The sequence below is a fragment of the Meriones unguiculatus genome, assembly GCF_030254825.1.
Source record: "Meriones unguiculatus strain TT.TT164.6M chromosome Y unlocalized genomic scaffold, Bangor_MerUng_6.1 ChrY_unordered_Scaffold_23, whole genome shotgun sequence".
Taxonomy (NCBI): domain Eukaryota; kingdom Metazoa; phylum Chordata; class Mammalia; order Rodentia; family Muridae; genus Meriones; species Meriones unguiculatus.
This window is the reverse complement of record NW_026843709.1, coordinates 498,552-516,801: the sequence shown is the minus strand read 5'-3', so window position 1 is coordinate 516,801 and position 18,250 is coordinate 498,552.

The following is an 18,250-nucleotide window of genomic DNA, read 5'->3' as shown; positions in this document are numbered from 1 at the left end:
CCTTTGTTGGAAGAGCAAACGAACTCTACACAGTCTTATATTATCTACTTTTATCCAAAAACATTGTAATATTAGAAGCATAATTTAATGTGCTTGTCAATACTTTTTGAATTAGAGTCCAATACTGTGATTGAGCAATGAAGACAACAATCTGACACTACAGATTACCATAAAATCTACCATAGGACTCTGATACCCATGGAAAGTGTTAAGTCTCTAATGCAGCCACATCTTCAAATACATAAAGACAAACTATCATAGGCCTTTTAAATGAAATTTTCAAATGTTTAGTCTCCAAATGCATTCTAAAATTTCTATATCTATAGATCCACTTTAATGTAAACCTTGAACTCAACTTGAAAATTTCATGAACTTACTCTAGATTAAGCATGAAATTTCTGATATCAAAGATATCAGAATTTCCAACTATGAAAAACATTCTTGTTTTCTGTATAGGTGCCTGTCTATTGCAAATATAACTTTTTCCTGAGAGTAAAACTACAATCAACAATTATTAAGAAGACAAATGTGAGAAAATATAGTGAAAAAATATCATGGGTTAGAAAAATTAGTGATTATTCACATACCTTTTGTAACCAGGAATTCATCATCACTGAGTATGAGAAATGGGCTAGGTTTCCAATCCAAGACTTGGTTCCCTCGTGTTCAATGAGGTGTAAGTACAGAGAGAGAATTGAAGGTAAAATGCTCATACCCAGGATCCAGTATGAAAGCCAAATAGACTCAGAAATCAACCAAAAGAAGAGAAAAGGTTATGGTCCAAATTTGAACATAAGTATGATACTATTTCAAAACTGGTCAGTGGTTAAAATTGGGATATCATTTCACTTGAGGAATTAATAAACAGAATGGAAATTTTCAGCGAGGTACAAAGATAATGTCTCTTCATATAATGAAAACTGGAAACATTTGTAACATTTTTCTTCTATTTAATTCAAGTTAAAGAAGTCAAATTCAGAAAAGTTTTTATTAACTGTAAACATAAAAAATAAGAACGTTCTAAGATTAGAAGACATTAAGTCTAACTTTATGTGGGTTCCGTTTAGAGTGTAATTAAACCTTGCCTTTTTTCCCCAATTCACTGCTGGAAAGCTGAAGTTGATGAATTTCTCTGAATGGGTTCTATACAACTCTCTTTCTCCCACTCTATGTAGGCTCTATAGTTAATGAAAAGTGGATCCTTACTTCTGCTCTATGGGACACAGAATAGACTCAGGGACTGTATTTTTGAGATAGAATGCTTTTGGGCTTCTAAGCTCAAAAACCATGAAAACCATAATCATCTATACCAAGTCACTGTTCCATTTTTCACAACTCTTGATTCATGGATGGGGCGCTTTGTGGAAACTTTTCTTTGAGGTACAATTAATCTGTTCTTATTTATAAGGTTGCTCAACTACGATAGAGAAGCTTTCCTAGCATTCATGTCTCAACTAGCAAACCAGATTTCACTCATCCAAGGAGGTCTTGGGAACTTAAATTCACTTGGCCCCTTTTCAAAAATGGCATGTTTATATTCAAAATGGCTTCAGTTTTGTTCTTTCTTATACCATCAGGACCAAGGAGTCAATCTTAATTCAGAATAAGTGAACAATCATGTATGAGGTATTTACATTGGGTATTTGTGTGTGTGTGTGTATTTTTTCTCTGTAGTAAGTATATGAGAGTAAATGTGAACTTTAATATTGAACACAAAAATTCCCCAAGTATGTTCTATAATTCCACATGACATGTAATTTTATATGCAGTGGTCCAATATTATAAAATCTCTCATTCCAGAAGACTGAAATTTTTGCTGGGCCTCCACAAAGTTAATTATACTTTGAAGTCAAATAAAAAACCAGTCTTTGTTGTAGAAATCTAGTAGTATCAATGTATCTGGGGTAAGGATGAAATGATTTAGTGCTTTCTCATTGTATCTAAGGGAAGAATCATAATGAAATAGATGTTTTCTTGAGATACTGAGATCTTCAAGAAATAGTTATAGAAAATCATTCTAGTTTCTAGGATTTATATAGTTGTTTTTCAGAAAGAGAAAGCTTTAATGTCTTTGCATGACTTTGGCCACAGGTCTTGGTACAAGCAGAATGTCTTGCATTATTGAGTATTGTTAAAGGGCATAATGAAAACTACATGTTGCATGGTGTGTGATGTTTTCTACACAAAACATATATAGTAGGTCAATGTTTTGAGTATGAAAACATTGTTTTTGTGCAAAACAACAGTCAATATATACACCTCTACACTGCTGTTCTAGCTCCAGTCCATTAAGACAACATCTCTGACAACATTGCGAGTGAACCTATTTCTTTGATTGACACACATAACTTTGAAAACCACCAGTTTATAAAATCATCATTAGAGTATAAAGTAACAATAAAAAACAATTTTTAAAGTCAGTAACAGCAGATTGGTAGTTTTAAGTTTCATTCCTTACTGACACCTTTCTGTGAATTTATTAAGCTCAGTGGGAATTTTATTAAAAAATGCAATGTCTTACTTTTATATTTTGAACATTTACACAGAATAAATATTTCAAATATTTCAAAATCAATATTTTCACTGAAAAAAGTAAGTTATTCTGAAACTGTTGATTATATATCCTTTTATAGTTTTTTTTTATTTTTTTATTTTTTTTTATCAGTTACATTTTATTAACTCTGTATCCCAGCCATGTCCCGATCCCTCATTCCCTCCCAGTCCCTCCCTCCCTCCCTCATCTCCATCGTGCCCCTTTCCAAGTCCACTGATAGGGGGGACCTCCTCCCCATTCATCTGATCCTGTTTTATCAGGTATCTTCAGGACTGGCTGCAAAGCCCTCCTCTGTGGCCTAACAGGACTGCTCCTCCCTTCGGGGGTGGGGAGACCAAAGAGCCAGTCATTGAGTTCCTGTTAGAAATAGTCCCTGTTCCCCTCACTTTGGGAAACCAATTGGTTACTGAGCTACCACAGGCTACATCTGAGTGGAGGTTCTAGGTTATATCCATACATGGTCCTTGGTTGAATGTCAGTCTCAGAAAAGACCCTGTGCCCAGATATATTTGGTCCTTGTGGAGCTCCTATCCTTTCCCCATCAGACTAACTCCCCTTCTTTCTTATGATTCCCTGTACTCTGCCAAAGGTTTGGTCATGAGTCTTTGCTTTGAAAACACTGCTAGTTAGAGTCTTTCAGATGCGCTCAGTAGACTCCTGTCATACGTTCAATGCACATCCCATCTGTCTTTCTAAATGAGGATTGATCATCTTACCCCATGTCCACTCAATTGATTATCTTTTTTAGGTGTATAGATTTCATTATGTTTATCATATCTTATAGATCTATATAAGTGAGTATATCCCATGTTTGTCTTTCTCCTTCTGGGATATTTCACTCAGAATGATCTTTTCTAGATCCCACCATTTGCCTGCAAATTTCATGATTTCCTCCTTTTTGATTGCTGAGTAGTATTCCATTGTATAAAAATACCACAATTTCTGTACCCATTCCACCGTTGATGGACATCTGGGTTGTTTCCAGGTTCTGGCTATTACAAATAGAGCTGTTATAAACATGATTGAGCAAGTGTCCTTTTTGTGTACTTGAAAAAACTTTGGGTATATACCTAGCAGTGGTATAGCTGGGTCTGGAGGAAGCACTATTCGTATTTGTCTTAGAAAGCGCCAGATATCTTTCCAGAGTGGTTATACCAGTTTACAGTCCCACCAGCAGTGGAGGAGGGTTCCCCTTTCTCCACATCCTCTCCAGCATGTGTTATCGCTTGAGTTTTTCATCTTGGCCATTCTGATGGGTGTAAGGTGATATCTCAGGGTCGTTTTGATTTGCATTTCCCTGATGGCTAATGAGGATGAGCATTTCTTTAAGTGTTTTTCTGCCATTCGATATTCCTCTCTCGAGAATTCTCTGTTTAGCTCTGTTCCCCATTTTTTAATTGGATTACTTGGTTTGCTGCTTTTCAGCTTCTTTAGTTCTTTGTATATACTGGATATTAGTCCTCTGTCAGATAAAGGGTTAGTGAAGATTCTTTCCCAATCTGTAGGCAGTCGTTTTGTTTTGATGATGGTATCCTTTGCTTTACAGAAACTTTTCAGTTTCATGAGGTCCCATTTATTGATTAGAGCCTGTGCTGTTGGTGTTCTGTTCAGGAAGTTGTCTCCTGTGCCAATGAGTTCTAGGCTGTTCCCCACTTTTTTTTCCAATTGATTTAGGGTATCTGGTTTTATGTTGAGGTCCTTGATCCACTTTGACTTTAGTTTTGTGCAGGGTGATAAATATGGATCTATTTTCATTTTTCTCCATGTAGACATCCAGTTGGTCCAGCACCATTTGTTGAAGATGCTGTCTTTTTTCCATTGAATGGAATTGGCTTCTTTGTCGAATATCGAGTATTCATAGGTGTGTGGATTTATTTCTGGGTCTTCTATGCGGTTCCATTGATCCTCCTTTCTGTTTCTATGCCAATACCATGCAGTTTTTATTACTGTTGCCCTGTAGTACAGCTTGAGATCAGGAATGGAGATACCTCCATCTGATCGGTTGTTGTACAGGATCGTTTTGGAGATTCTGGGTTTTTTGTTTCTCCATATGAAGCTGAGAATCTTTTTTTCAAGGTCTGTAAAGAATTGAGTTGGTATTTTGATGGGAATTGCATTGAATCTGTAGATTGCTTTTGGCAGTATGGCCATTTTCACAATGTTAATCCTACCAATCCATGAGCACGGGAGATCTTTCCATCTTCTGATATCTTCTTTGATTTCTTTCTTCAGAGACTTGAAGTTTTTCTCAAACAGGTCTTTCACTTGCTTGGTCAGAGTCACACCAAGGTACTTTATGTTATTAGTGGCTATTGTGAAGGGTCTTGTTTCTCTAATTTCTTTCTCAGCCTTTTTGTCTTTGGTATATAGGAGGGCTTCTGATTTTTTTGAGTTGATTTTGTATCCTGCCACTTTGCTGAAAGTGTTTATCAGCTGAAGGAGTTCTCTGGTTGAATTTTTGGGGTTGCTCATGTATACTATCATATCATCTGAAAATAGTGACACTTTGACCTCTTCCTTTCCGATTTGTATCCCCTTGATCTCCTTTAGTTGTCTTATTGCTCTGGCTAGGACTTCAAGTACTATGTTGAAGAGATATGGGGATAATGGACAGCCTTCTCTTGTCCCTGATTTCAGTGGGATTGATTTAAGTTTCTCTCCATTGAGTTTGATGTTAGCTATAGGCTTGCTATATATTGACTTTACTATGTTTAGGTATGTGCCTTGTATCCCTGATCTCTCCAAGACTTTAAAAATGAATGGGTGTTGGACTTTGTCAAATGCTTTTTCGGCGTCTAAGGAGATGATCATGTGGTTTTTCTCCTTCAGTTTGTTTATGTGGTGGATTACATTGATGGATTTCCGTATGTTGAACCACCCTTGCATGCCTGGGATGAAGCCTACTTGGTCATGGTGGATGATATCTTTGATGTGTTCTTGGATTCGGTTTGCAAGTATTTTATTAAGTATTTTTGCGTCAATGTTCATAAGAGAGATAGGCCTAAAGTTCTCTTTTTTTGTTGGGTCTTTGTGTGGTATAGGTATTAAGGTGACTGTGGCTTCATAGAATGAGTTTGGTAGTGTTCCTTCTGTTTCTATTTTGTGGAATAGCTTGAGGAGAATTGGAGTTAGCACTTCTTTGAAGGTCTTGTAGAATTCTGTGCTGAAGCCATCTGGTCCAGGGCTTTTTTTGGAGGGGAGACTGTTAATAACTGCTTCGATTTCCTTGGGAGATATAGGGCTATTCAGTATTTCTACCTGATCTTGACTTAGTTTTGGTAGATGGAATCTTTCAAGAAAATTATCCATTTCATTCAGATTCTCAAATTTTGTGGCATATAGGCTTTTGTAGTATGACCTAATAATTGTTTGGATTTCCTCAATGTCTGTGGTTATGTCCCCATTTTCATTTCTGATTTTGCTGATCTGGATAGTTTCTCTCTGCTTTTTAGTTAGTTTGGCTAAGGGTTTGTCTATCTTGTTGATTTTCTCAAAGAACCAGCTTTTTGTTTCATTGATTCTTTGGATAGTTTTATTTGTTTCTAGTTGATTGATTTCAGCCCTTAGTTTGATTATTTCCAGCCGTCTGCTCCTCTTGGGTGTATCTGCTTCTTTTTTTTCTAGGGTTTTCAGTTGGGCCATTAAGTTGTTTGTATGTGATGTTACGAATTTCTTCTTGCAGGCACTTAGTGCTATAAATTTTCCTCTGAGCACTGCTTTCAATGTGTCCCATAAATTTGGGTATGCTGTGCCTTCCTTTTCATTGAATTCTAGGAAGTCTTTAATTTCTTTCTTTATTTCTTCCTTAACCCAGCTGTCATTGAGTAGTAAGTTGTTCAGTTTCCATGTGCGTGTCGGCTTTTTGTTGTTTCTGTTGTTGTTGAGGTCGAGCTTTAGTCCATGGTGGTCAGATAGTATACAAGGGATTATTTCAATTCTTTTGTATCTGTTGAGGCTTGCTTTGTGGCCCACTATATGGTCTATTTTGGAAAAGGTTCCATGCGGTGCTGAAAAGAAGGTGTACTCTTTTGAGTTTGGGTGAAATGATCTGTAGACGTCTATTAGGTCCATTTGATTTAGGGATTCTGTGAGTGCTTTTATTTCCCTATTTGGTGTCTGTCTAGTTGATCTGTCCCTTGGTGAGAGCGGAGTGTTGAAGTCTCCGACTATTAAGGTATTAGGATCAATGTGTGATTTAAGCTTTAATAATGTTTCATTTACGAATGTCGGTGCTCTTGTATTTGGGGCATAGATATTCAAGATTGTGATGTCCTCTTGGTGGATTTTTCTTTTGATGAGAATATAGTGGCCCTCCTTATCTTTTTTTATTAACTTGGGTTGAAAGTCTATTTTATTAGATATTAGGATGGCTACTCCAGCTTGTTTTCTGGAACCGTTTGCTTGAAAAACAGTTTTCCAGCCCTTTACTCTGAGGTAGTGTTTGTCTTTGTTGCATAGGTGTGTTTCTTGGATGCAACAGAATGTTGGATCCTTTTTCCTTAACCATTCTGTTAGCCTGTGTCTTTTTATTGGTGAGTTGAGTCCATTGATATTGATAGATAATAGTGACCAATGCATGTTAGTTCCTTTTGTAATGGAGTCGATGATCTAACCCTGTTTCATTGCTTGTTTTCTTTTCATTTTTGTTGGGACATTATCTGTATGCCCTGTTTTCTTGGGTGAATTTGTTTTCATTGGATTGGAGTTTTCCTTCTAGTATCTTCTGTAGGGATGGTTTGCTGTGTAGATATTGTATAAATTTAGTTTTGTCATGGAATATTTTGTTTTCTCCATCTATGTTGATTGAAAGCTTTGCAGGGTATAGTAGTCTGGGTTGACATTTGTGATCTCTTAGAGTCTCCATGATACTTGCCCAGGCCCTTCTGGCTTTCATAGTTTCTGATGAGAAGTCCGGCGTGATTCTGATAGGTCTACCTTCATATGTTACTTGGCCTTTTTCCCTTGCTGCTTTTAATATCTTTTCTTTGTTCTGTAGATTTAGTGTTTTGACTATGATGTGACGTGATGTGTTTCTTTTCTGGTCTAGTCTATTTGGAGTTCTGTAGGCCTCTTGTATATTTATGGACATCTCTTTCTTTAAGTTGGGAAAATTTTCTTTTATGATTTTCTTGAAAATGTTTTCTGGACCTTGGAGTCTGGAGTCTTCTTTTTCATGAATTCCTATTATTCTTAGATTTTGTCTTTTCATAGCATCCTTGATTTCTTGGATATTTTGTGATTGGAACTTTTCTGATTTTACTTTTTCTTTGAGAGAAGTATCCATTTCTGCAAGTGTGTCTTCAGTTCCAGAGATTCTCTCTTCCATCTCTTGTATTCTGTTGGTGATGCTTACTTTTGTTGTTCCTGATCTTTTCTCCAAGTTCTCCAGCTCAAGGGTTTTCTCATTTTGTGTTTTCTTTATTGATTCTAATTCTGTTTTCATGCCTTGCACCATTTCTTTCATGTGTTTGAATTTGGATTCCTGTCTCTCTACGATGGCCTCTATTTCTTTTTTCATTTCCTTCTTATATGCCACTAATTTTTCCTCTACTTGTGTATCTATTTGTTTGGCTATGTTTGCCTGTGTTTCTTTAAGGATATTGTCTATTTCTTCTTTCTTTGCCTCCAATTGACTGGCCATCTCTTTGAAAGACTTGTTCATTTCCTCCTTATGAGCCTCAAATAATTGGGCAAGCATGGCTTTAAAATCATTTTCCTGTGCTTCTGCTGAATTGGTGTATCCACCAATTTTGGGGTTTGCTGGTGAAGTCATGATGTCCTGATTTATGTTGGAAGTGTTCTTTCGCCTACCTCTGGCCATTGGCTTATCTGAAACCTTCCCTGTTTGTTTTTGGATTCTGCAGATCAGACTGGTGCTGTCTCTCTCTGGTGTCTGGAGAGTTCTTCAGGAAGCTGAGCACTCTCAGCGTGTGCTGAGGACTAGCTGTACCTGTGGGAGGAAAGTACGCAGGCGCAAACAGGGCAAATGCAAGTGTGTGTGTGTGCGCGCGTGCACGCGTGCATGTCTGTGTGTGTAAGTGTGCGTGGATGAGTTTCTCGAGGGACAGAGTGATGGCTAATGTTGAACCCTTGAGTGTGTGGTAGGGGCTCTGCACTGTATATGTCGCAGGCGCTAATGATGATCGCAGCGCAATTTCTGGCATTAACTGTCTTAGCTCCTCAATCAGGCCCACAGGGCAGGAACTTCAATGCCCCTAGTGCCCCTCTGTTTCCCAAAGTGGGTATGTGGGTGGGAGGGGGGTTCGATGCCTGGCTTCTGATTTGGAAGGACCCAGGATCTGGGGAACTGCAGATTCTCAAGGATGCACTCACTTACAGGCAGGTCTCTTGGCCGAGATCGTGGTATCCTGGGCTCTCTGCTCTCTGGTTTGGCCCTGCTTCTTTGATGTGTTCCGCCAGTTCTGTGCTGCTGTCACTGCCAGGTTCTGAGGTCTTGCTGCAGCTGGAGATTTCAGGGTGGTCACTTCAGCAGGGATGGGGTAACCAGGCTCTCTGTTCTCTGGTTTGGCCCTGGTTAGTCTTAATCTGGAGGGCTGTGGTGCCCCGCCAGTTCAGTGCTGCTCCACCTCCAAGTCCCCCTGTAACTGGAGACTGGGTTGCTAGTCCCAAAGCTTTCTGGGAAGTCCTGGGATCTCTTTGTTGTGCTCTCCAAGCTTGGGAGGCCCAGCGCCTGGTGTGTCCAGGTTGTATGACGTTTCTGCCTGGTTTTGGTGAGTATATAGCGTATTCTCTGTCACTGTGGGATTGGGCGGGCCGCACCGTCAGTGATGGTGATCCTGCGGAGCTAGTATGGTGTCTAGCAGATTCGTGCCCTGGGAGGATGGCGCAGCCGCTGCGCGAATCTGGGAGTCCGGGGCACGTACTGCTGGCTTTTGTCTGCCGCTAAAGTGCTTGGGGCTCCGTCTCAGCGGCTGTATACCCCAGGCAGTTAGGTCTGCGCTGAGAAAGATGAGTCAGCTGTGCCGCTGTGCTGAGGAGGAAGGAGGTCTGGGGGAAGGGAGTGCCGCAAGAACAAAGGATCGTTTCTCTCCTTCCCCAAGCAAGTCTCCGGGTGACTGGAGGCCAAAGTTTTCACCTCCTGCGATGTTCTCTGGTGTTCAGAAAGCCTCGATGTGGTTTTCCTGGGTTGGGGATCCTTCCATTCTCCAACTCAGAAGATCAGGTATCCCACTGCTCAGAAACTCTGTGTGCTAGTCGCCATCTTGGCTCCGCCCCCAATTCCCTTTTATAGTTTTTGTTGAGAACTTTAAATGTATATAAAGGTCTTCATGGATTATTGTCTGTCTCTGAAAGAAGACTGAATGAAACTAAGATCAAGGACTTTTCTTTCTTTATTTCCTCATTTCTGTTGTCTTTCTCTTTGTGACTTTCTTTATCTACATTATGCTCTTGTGACAGTTGGTAAGCATACTGTTACACTACACTGATTTTTTGGTAACCAATTAAGGGCCTGCAGGTGACTGAGCCTCAGTTTCTAGGCCTTCTTATTTAAGAAACTTAGGTAATTAAACTTTCCATTAAAGTTCTCATATTTGTATCACCAGCAAGCACCACATTAATATTTATACCCAAAGCTTTTCAAAACCAGGGTGTTTTTAAGGTAAAAGCAGATGTTTTAGATAGTGATGACATAGACACTCTGCCTTAGAAGATAAGGTGCCGGAGGCCTATTTGCTATTGTAACAGCAGTTATCAGGCCTTCTTACTTTCTGGATGAAGACAAGACCAGGGTAAAGTAGGTTCCCACGTAACTGTGTATACATGATATTCTCAGAGATGAAACTTTATACACTGATTTAAATGATGCATTGTTCCAAGTTCTATAAGTAAATTTCTCATAATATAAGAATGTTGAAGAGATTTTGTAGAAAACAGAATTCCCCATCATGAAAGCTGATTAGAAAAGCAAAGTGAGTATCATTACCACAATTACTTGGCTCTATCTGGCTAATAATGAATAGAAATGGGGGATATAAACAAACAGGTGTGGGCTTATAGGAAATATTATGAGAAGCCTTAACCCCCTCGTTGGAACATCCTGCATCAGTTCTAGAACTAGCAGTGGTGGTGTCCGAGGTCTGAGTAGGTTTAGGAGACCATTGCCCCCAGGCGCGAGACGTGCTCCATGTAAATTGACTAACTCTATGTTTTACTCCACTTTTGAAAGTCATTTAATGATACTTGCTTTTTTGCCCAATGCTGGAATGCTAGTAAATTTACTAGCTGGTTACTCGCATGCCTCGCTGGGTGCCTGTGCCCGTTGATGCCCCTCACGCTATGACTCTCTTTAGACAGAAAAGGGATCTTGGAATTACAGCTGCCATTGTTACTGCCATCTCATTGGCGGTTGTTGGAGCTACCACCGCAGCATTAGCCAGGAGTCATACTGTGCAGACTGCTCAAACCCTAAATAATCTTTTAGCCAATGAAGCTCATGCCTTAGATGTACAAAAATGAATTAATGCTCAACTAAAAGGAGGCTTGATGGTGTTCAATCAGAGGATTGACCTCGTGCAGGAGCAAATTGATACCCTATGGCAAATCGCTCAACTTGGCTGTCAATGAAAGTATGCTGGACTTTGAGTCACTAGCATACAACATGAGAATTTTCCCTGTGCTGAAAATCTGTCTAAACAATTGTCGAGCTATATTTTAGGTAATTGGACTGGAGAATTCGATACTACGATGGAGCAGCTGAGAGCGGCCATTGTCACGGTAAATTCTACCAGAGTGGACGCAGGACTAGCCACAGGATTATCATCATGGATTGCTGCAGCCATGAATCATCTGAAGGAATGGGTGGGCATGGGAGCATTAGCAGGCCTTCTGGTGTTGGTCTTCTTGGTTTGCCTGTGTTATATATGCAAGATTAGAGTTTCACAACAGTGTAATGCAGCCATGACCGTTCAGGCCTTTACAGCCATTGAAGCAGGACATTCTCCCCAAGCATGGTTGGCTACCATAAAAAGCTAAAATGTTATGCTCAGGATGCGAGGCTAAGCACTGCACTCAGGGTCAGCCGCTTTGGACCCAGAGAAGAGCATTTCTGAGAAAAAGGTATCTGATGGGTCTGATGCTCTTTGGGTGGATGACACCTAAATGAACATCAGTACAAAGTCCCAATTTATTTCTAATATCAGAGATCAGACCTCTACTCTTGCCTGATGCATCTAAAACAAAAAGGGGGAACTGTAGAGAGCTGCGTAATGTTGTGCCTTAAAGATGGAGCTGGTTTCCGCCTTCCACCTTCCCGATGGTGAGTGCTCTGTGTCACGAACAACTCTACATTTGGCTAAGGCTGAGGATCTGGCTTGCTTCCATGTATGTGGACCTATCTGCATTGCCCACGTGGCATGCTGGGGTGGCTACCCAGAGGCTATTTAAGCTGTGGGCTGGCTTTCCCAGGGTCAGGTGATTGTTCAATGTTCCTGAATAAACTGCATTGAAAAAAAAAATAAAGAAAGAAAAGCAAAGTGAAAGATCAGGCATATTTTAGGAAATGCCACAGTCTTTCCTTGCATTGGTTATTTAAGTAGAATAAAACAGGACTTGATAAAGAAAGAGAAAGAAGGAGTACTTAATGGGAGTACTCAATGGGAGCTTCCAGTGATGTAAAGAATAAGAAAAGTTTCCTCTATTGCCATATACTTTTTAATCCCCACTTTATTCATATAGTAAAACTGAGCTGGAGTTCCCAGTCCTAAGTGAGCTGGGGACTTCCCATTGATTGATGAACTTTTGTTATTCATTTATTGTTCTGCAAAACATAATTAATGTTACTAATCATAAAAGAAGAAATGGATTTGATTAATTGGTCTCTAAAAGCTATATTCAATATCAGTTGATGTATCTACTACATAATGAAAGCCTTTGTCCCTGATTCCTGACTGATGGAATAATATACCTGTAACTTGACACATATGTTTGTGGTTTTCAAGCTTAAAAGTTCAATAATTTTCTGGCTCTGGGTTTTATGTCAGCTCTAAATCTGTTTTGAAGTTCTGATCTACCAATAATGGCTTGATTTCAGTATTTTTTTGTCATCTACAAAAAAACCTGGTGTATGAGCTGTGTTGAATCTAAGATGACCCCATAATACCAGGATCAGATAGGACCCTGTACCTGAGAGCAGCTAAATGGTTCAGCAGACTTGAGCTGTACAAATTTCTTTCCACTGTGTACTGTTCATCACTGCGATCACTGCAGATCGTGTGGGAGTTTTCACAGTTCTGTTACTTTGGGTATTGTGAATTCCAAAACTCACATCCCTCTGAGTTTATTACATACTTCATATTATGTCACAAAAATTTAGTGCAAATGGCTACCTGAGGTGACTATTAAACTATTAAAGTAGATGCTCCTCACAAGGTTGTCTCACCATCAAATTACCTATTATGGAATTCTACATCATTTCAGCACCTCTCTCCCCTGCCCACTACCCTAAAAATCCCCCATTCTTTGAGGTTCATTTTTCTTTCCCCACTTGTCTTTTTCCTATATACTCCAGCCATTTTGAACATGTGCTTTCTAGAGATTTTTCTCCCAGTTTGTCCTATTTCCCTCTTCGTTTTTCTTGTTTTTATGGTCTTGCTGTTGTCCACATCTTTCCTCCTTTCTCATTCCCCTGCCTATGACTTGGCTTATTTTATACATTTTTCTCCTTTTGACATTCACAAATTATAGTGGTTATATAACATAGAAAGAAAAAATCCCAAGGGGATACAGGACTATTTGATATACCTGATCATGATTCAGCTTTGGTATGTGGAATCGATCAAGAAAATTGTCCATTTCATTTACATTTTCAAATTTTGTGGCATACAGACATTTGAAGTAAGTCCTAATGATTGTTTGAATTTCCTCAGTGTCTGTAGTTATGTCCCCTTTTTTATTTCTGATTTTTTTTTTACTTGGATGGTGTCTTTCTGCATTTTAGTAAGCTTGGCTAAGGGTTTGTCTATCTTGTTGATTTTCTCAAAGAACCAGCTCTTGCTTTCATTGATTCTTTGAATTGTTTTATTTATTTCTAATTTATTGATTTCAGCCCTGAGTTTGATTATTTCCAGCCATCTATTCCTTTTAATGTGTCTGTTGCTTTTTTTTTCCCCTAGGGCTTTTAGGTGAGCCATTAAGTTGCTTGAATGAGATGTATAGATTTTCTTCTTGAAGGCACTTAGTGCTATGAACTTTTCTCTTAGCACTGCTTTCGCTGTGTCACAGAAGTTTGGGTATATTGTGTATAAGTTTGGGTATGTTGTACCTTCATTTTCATTGAATTCTGGGAAGACTTTAATTTCTCTTTTTATTTCTTCCCTGACCCAGCTGTCATTTAGTAGCAGGCTGTTCAGGTTCCATATGTGTGTAGACTTTTTGCTATTTCTGTTTTTCTTAAGGTCCAGCTTTATTCCATGGTGACCAGATAGGATACAAGGGATTATTTCAATCGCCTTGTATCTGTTAAGGCTCATTTTGTGACCAACCAATGAAATGGACAATTTTCTTGATCAAGTCAATATACCAAAGATGAACCAAGACTAGGTAAATCAATTAAAAAGTCTTGAATCCCCCCAAAAAAAGCCCAGAACCAGATGGTTTCAGGGAGAATTTTATCAGACATTCTAAAAAGAGCTAATTCCAGTTCTCTTCAAACTATTCCACAACATAGTCACAGAAAGAACACTACCAAACTCATACTATGAATGCACAGTCACATTGGTACCTAAACCTCACAAAGACCCAACAAAGAAAGAGAATTTCAAGCCAATTTCCTTTATGAACATTGAGGCAAAAATACTCAACAGAATACTTGCAAACCGAATATAAGAATACATTAACGATATCATCTACTATGACCAGTAGGCTTCATCCAAGGTATGCAGGGATGGTTCAATACATGGAAATCCATCATTGTGATCCACCATATTAACAAACTGAAAGAAAAAAAAACACATGATAATCTCCTTAGATGCTGAAAAATCATTTGACAAAATCCAACATTCATTCATGTTTAAAGTCTTGGAGAGATCAAGGCTACAAGGCACATATCTAAACATACTAAAGGCAAGCCAATATAAATTATACAGCAAGCCTATAGCCAACATCAAACTAAATGGAGAGAAACTTAAAGCAACCCCACTGAAATCAGGGAGAAGGCAAGGCTGCCCACTCTCTATATATATCATCAACATAATTCTTGAAGCCCTTGCTAGAGCAATAAGACAATTAAAGAAGATAAAGGGGATACAAATTAGAAAGGAAGGAGTTAACTTATCACTATTTGTATATGATACAATAGTATACTTGACTGACCCCAAAAATTCTACCAGGGAACTCCTACAGCTGATAAACACCATCAGCAATGTGCCAGGATACAAAATTAACTAAACTAAAAAAAAAAAAAAAAAAAAAAAAATTAGTTGTCCTACTGAATACAAAAGACTGCCGCTTGGAATGTAACTTTTTCAACCACTCTAGAAATCAATCTGGCACTTTCTCAGACAACTAGGAATAGTGCTTCCTCACAGCCATACCACTCCTAGGCATATATCCAAAAAAGGCTCAAATACACAATAAGGACATTTTCTCAACCATGTTTGTAGCAGCTTTATTTGTAACAGCCAGAAGATAGAAACACCCCAGATGCCCCTCAACTGAAGAATGAATGGATACAAAAATTGTGGTACATCTTCACAACGGACTATTACTCAGCAATAAAAAAAAAAAACAAGGAAATCATGGAAGTTGTAGGTAAATGGTGGGAACTGGAAAAGATTATCCTGAGTGAGCTATCCCAGAAGCAGAAAGGCACACATGATATATATTCACTCTTATAGACATAAAATAAGGATAAACCTACTAAAACTGTATGCCTAAACAAATTAATCGAGGGAGAGGACTCTGTCTATAATGCTCAATCCACATCCTGAAAGGCAAAGAGGATGGACACCAGAAGAAGAAACCAGGAAACAAGTTAGGAGCCTCCCACAGAGGGCCTCTGAAAAGGCTCTGCCCTGCAAACTATCAAAGCAGATGCTGGGACTTATGGCCAACGGTTGGGCAGAGTGCATGGAACCTTATAAAAAAAGTAGGAAATAGTAAGATCTGGATAGGACAGGAGTTCCACAGGAGAGCAACAGGACCAGAAAATTTGAACACAGAGTTCTTTCCTGAGACTCATACTCCAACCAAGGACCGTGCATGGAATTTACCTAGAACCCCTGCAGTAACCCATGGCAGTTCAGTGTCCAAGTAGGTTCCATAGTAATGGTAACAGGAACTGCTGCTGACATGAACTGATTGGCCTGCTCTTTGATCACCTCCCCCTGATGAGGGAGCAGCCTTACAGGCCACAGAGGAAGACAATATAGCCACCCCTGATAAACTAGCATCAGAAGGCAGGAGAAGAAGAATTCCCTTAGCAGTGGACTTGGAGAAGGGCATGCATGGAGAAGGGGAAGAGAAGATGGGATTGGGAGGGGTGGAGTGAGGGGTTTATGGGGGTTTACAAAGTGAATAAAGTATAATTAATAAAAACTGAAGTAAAAAACTCTGCTTTCTAAAATTATCTTAGATTACTTTCATTGCTCAGAATCCACTGCCTAAATATAGTAGTCATGGAAACATGAGAATGATTATACTTACTCATTCCTCCTTATAGAGATGTCATTTGCATTCATCAAAACCAGGTAGATAGCTCTAAGATCTTTGAAAATTCTTCAGTGTTTGTTTAGTATAATCAGCTTATGGTCTACAGGAAGAACATCAGCACCAACTCATTCTGCCCATTTCTCATCTCAACCAAAGTTTCCCTTGTTATACACCAATCCTTATCTTTTCAGCACTAACTCCTAGACTCTGTGATATTAATTTTTAGGTAAGGCATTCTGAGAGTCTCTTTGAAAATGAGTCATTCCCAGCATTGGGTCATGCCATGGCTAACATCAAATCTTCTTTATATTTAAATTAGTAATGCCATTGAGTATGTTCTAGGACACAAAATGGCTAAATTAAGAGTCAATTACCCATATGATGTTGTTTTCAACTGCCAGGTGTCATTTCTTTTCTAAGTTAAATCCAACTTGCACCTTTATACATCTATATTTTAAATATTTTATTAGTTTTAAAATATATTTTGATTTTATTTTAATTCTCCCTCAATTCTGCTGAGATCCCCAAACTTCCTACTCTTTGGTGATACACTTTTACTATGGGAAAACATGTAACAGAACACTGACTGTCCAAAATTTAAAGTGTACAATTAGTTATTTGGTATGTGGTCATTTAAATTTTTAGAGACAGTAATGGAACATTTTTGTCTTCTACATCAAAAGACTTTATCCCACCCACTTTTAAATTCCTGGTAGCCCCCTTTATTTAACCCATCTTTATGTGTTTCACTCTAACTGTTGCCTCATACATGTGAAATAATATAATATTCGGTGCTTTGCTCATTTTATAATTTCACTTACTATAATATACCCAAAGAACAATGTGTTAGCATTGTCATCCGCACATTTGTATATATGTTCAGCCATGAATGAATATACACATATATAGCACTTTTGCTACACATGTATGGTCCTTTTTTCTTATTAAGAGTAGTGCCATAAATATTGATGTATGAGTATGTATTTAAGATATTTCTTGATTTTTTTTCATAATTGGCCTGAAAAATGACATGATAAATTTGATGGGAATTCTCTACTTTAGGCTTTAACTCAAGCCTAGTTTTCAACACTGCCTGCTCCACTGACAATGCCTAAAATTTTTAACTATCTCACACCTTCACTTGAAGTTCTGTGTTTTTCTTCTTAAACAAACGTATTCTGCATAAAAGCTTTTACTCAATATGAGATAAGGAGGAAGAAATCAAGTATATTTTCTTCAATTTTCTGTTATTCATCATTTTTCATTTTATAGGACATAAAGAGAGTCACTGTTGATAACAGATGTGTATAAAATTTGTTACCAACTTTTCTTGTGAATAAAATTTACCCACAATCAGAAAAGCCACAGAAAACTGTGTTTGATGGTGAGTATTCTGGGTATAGTTTTTCTGTTATATCTCTGCACCTTACTGAACACAAGTATTTCATTTCATTATTTTTTGCTTTGTTCCTAACTTATGAACATTGGAGAATTATTGCAATTTCATGTGGGTTGGAAATTCTCTCTTATTGAAAAAAATAATTTTTTACAATGTATTCTGTTAATAGTTTTTATTCCCTAACTCCAATCCACACAGATCTTTCTTACACACATTTTCACTATCATTGGAAACAAACATCTCAAAGTAATAAATAGATAAAATAAAAGCAGAATAGGATGAAGCAAATAAATTACCATAGAAATGGGCCAAATAGGAATGGAGAGATAGTTCAGTGAATACAGAGTACTGTCTTGTCTTCCAGAGGACACGGGTTCAATTCCCAGGAACCACATGACAGGTCACAACTGTCTGTAACTCCAATTTCAAGGGCTCTGGCACCTTCACACTAATGCACATAAAATGAAATTAAAATATATATATATATATATATATATATATATGCCAAATAAACCTACACACGAAGAAGAAGAAGAAGAAGAAGAAGAAGAAGAAGAAGAAGAAGAAGAGGAAGAGGAAGAGGAAGAGGAAGAGGAAGAGGAAGAGGAAGAGGAAGAGGAAGAGGAAGA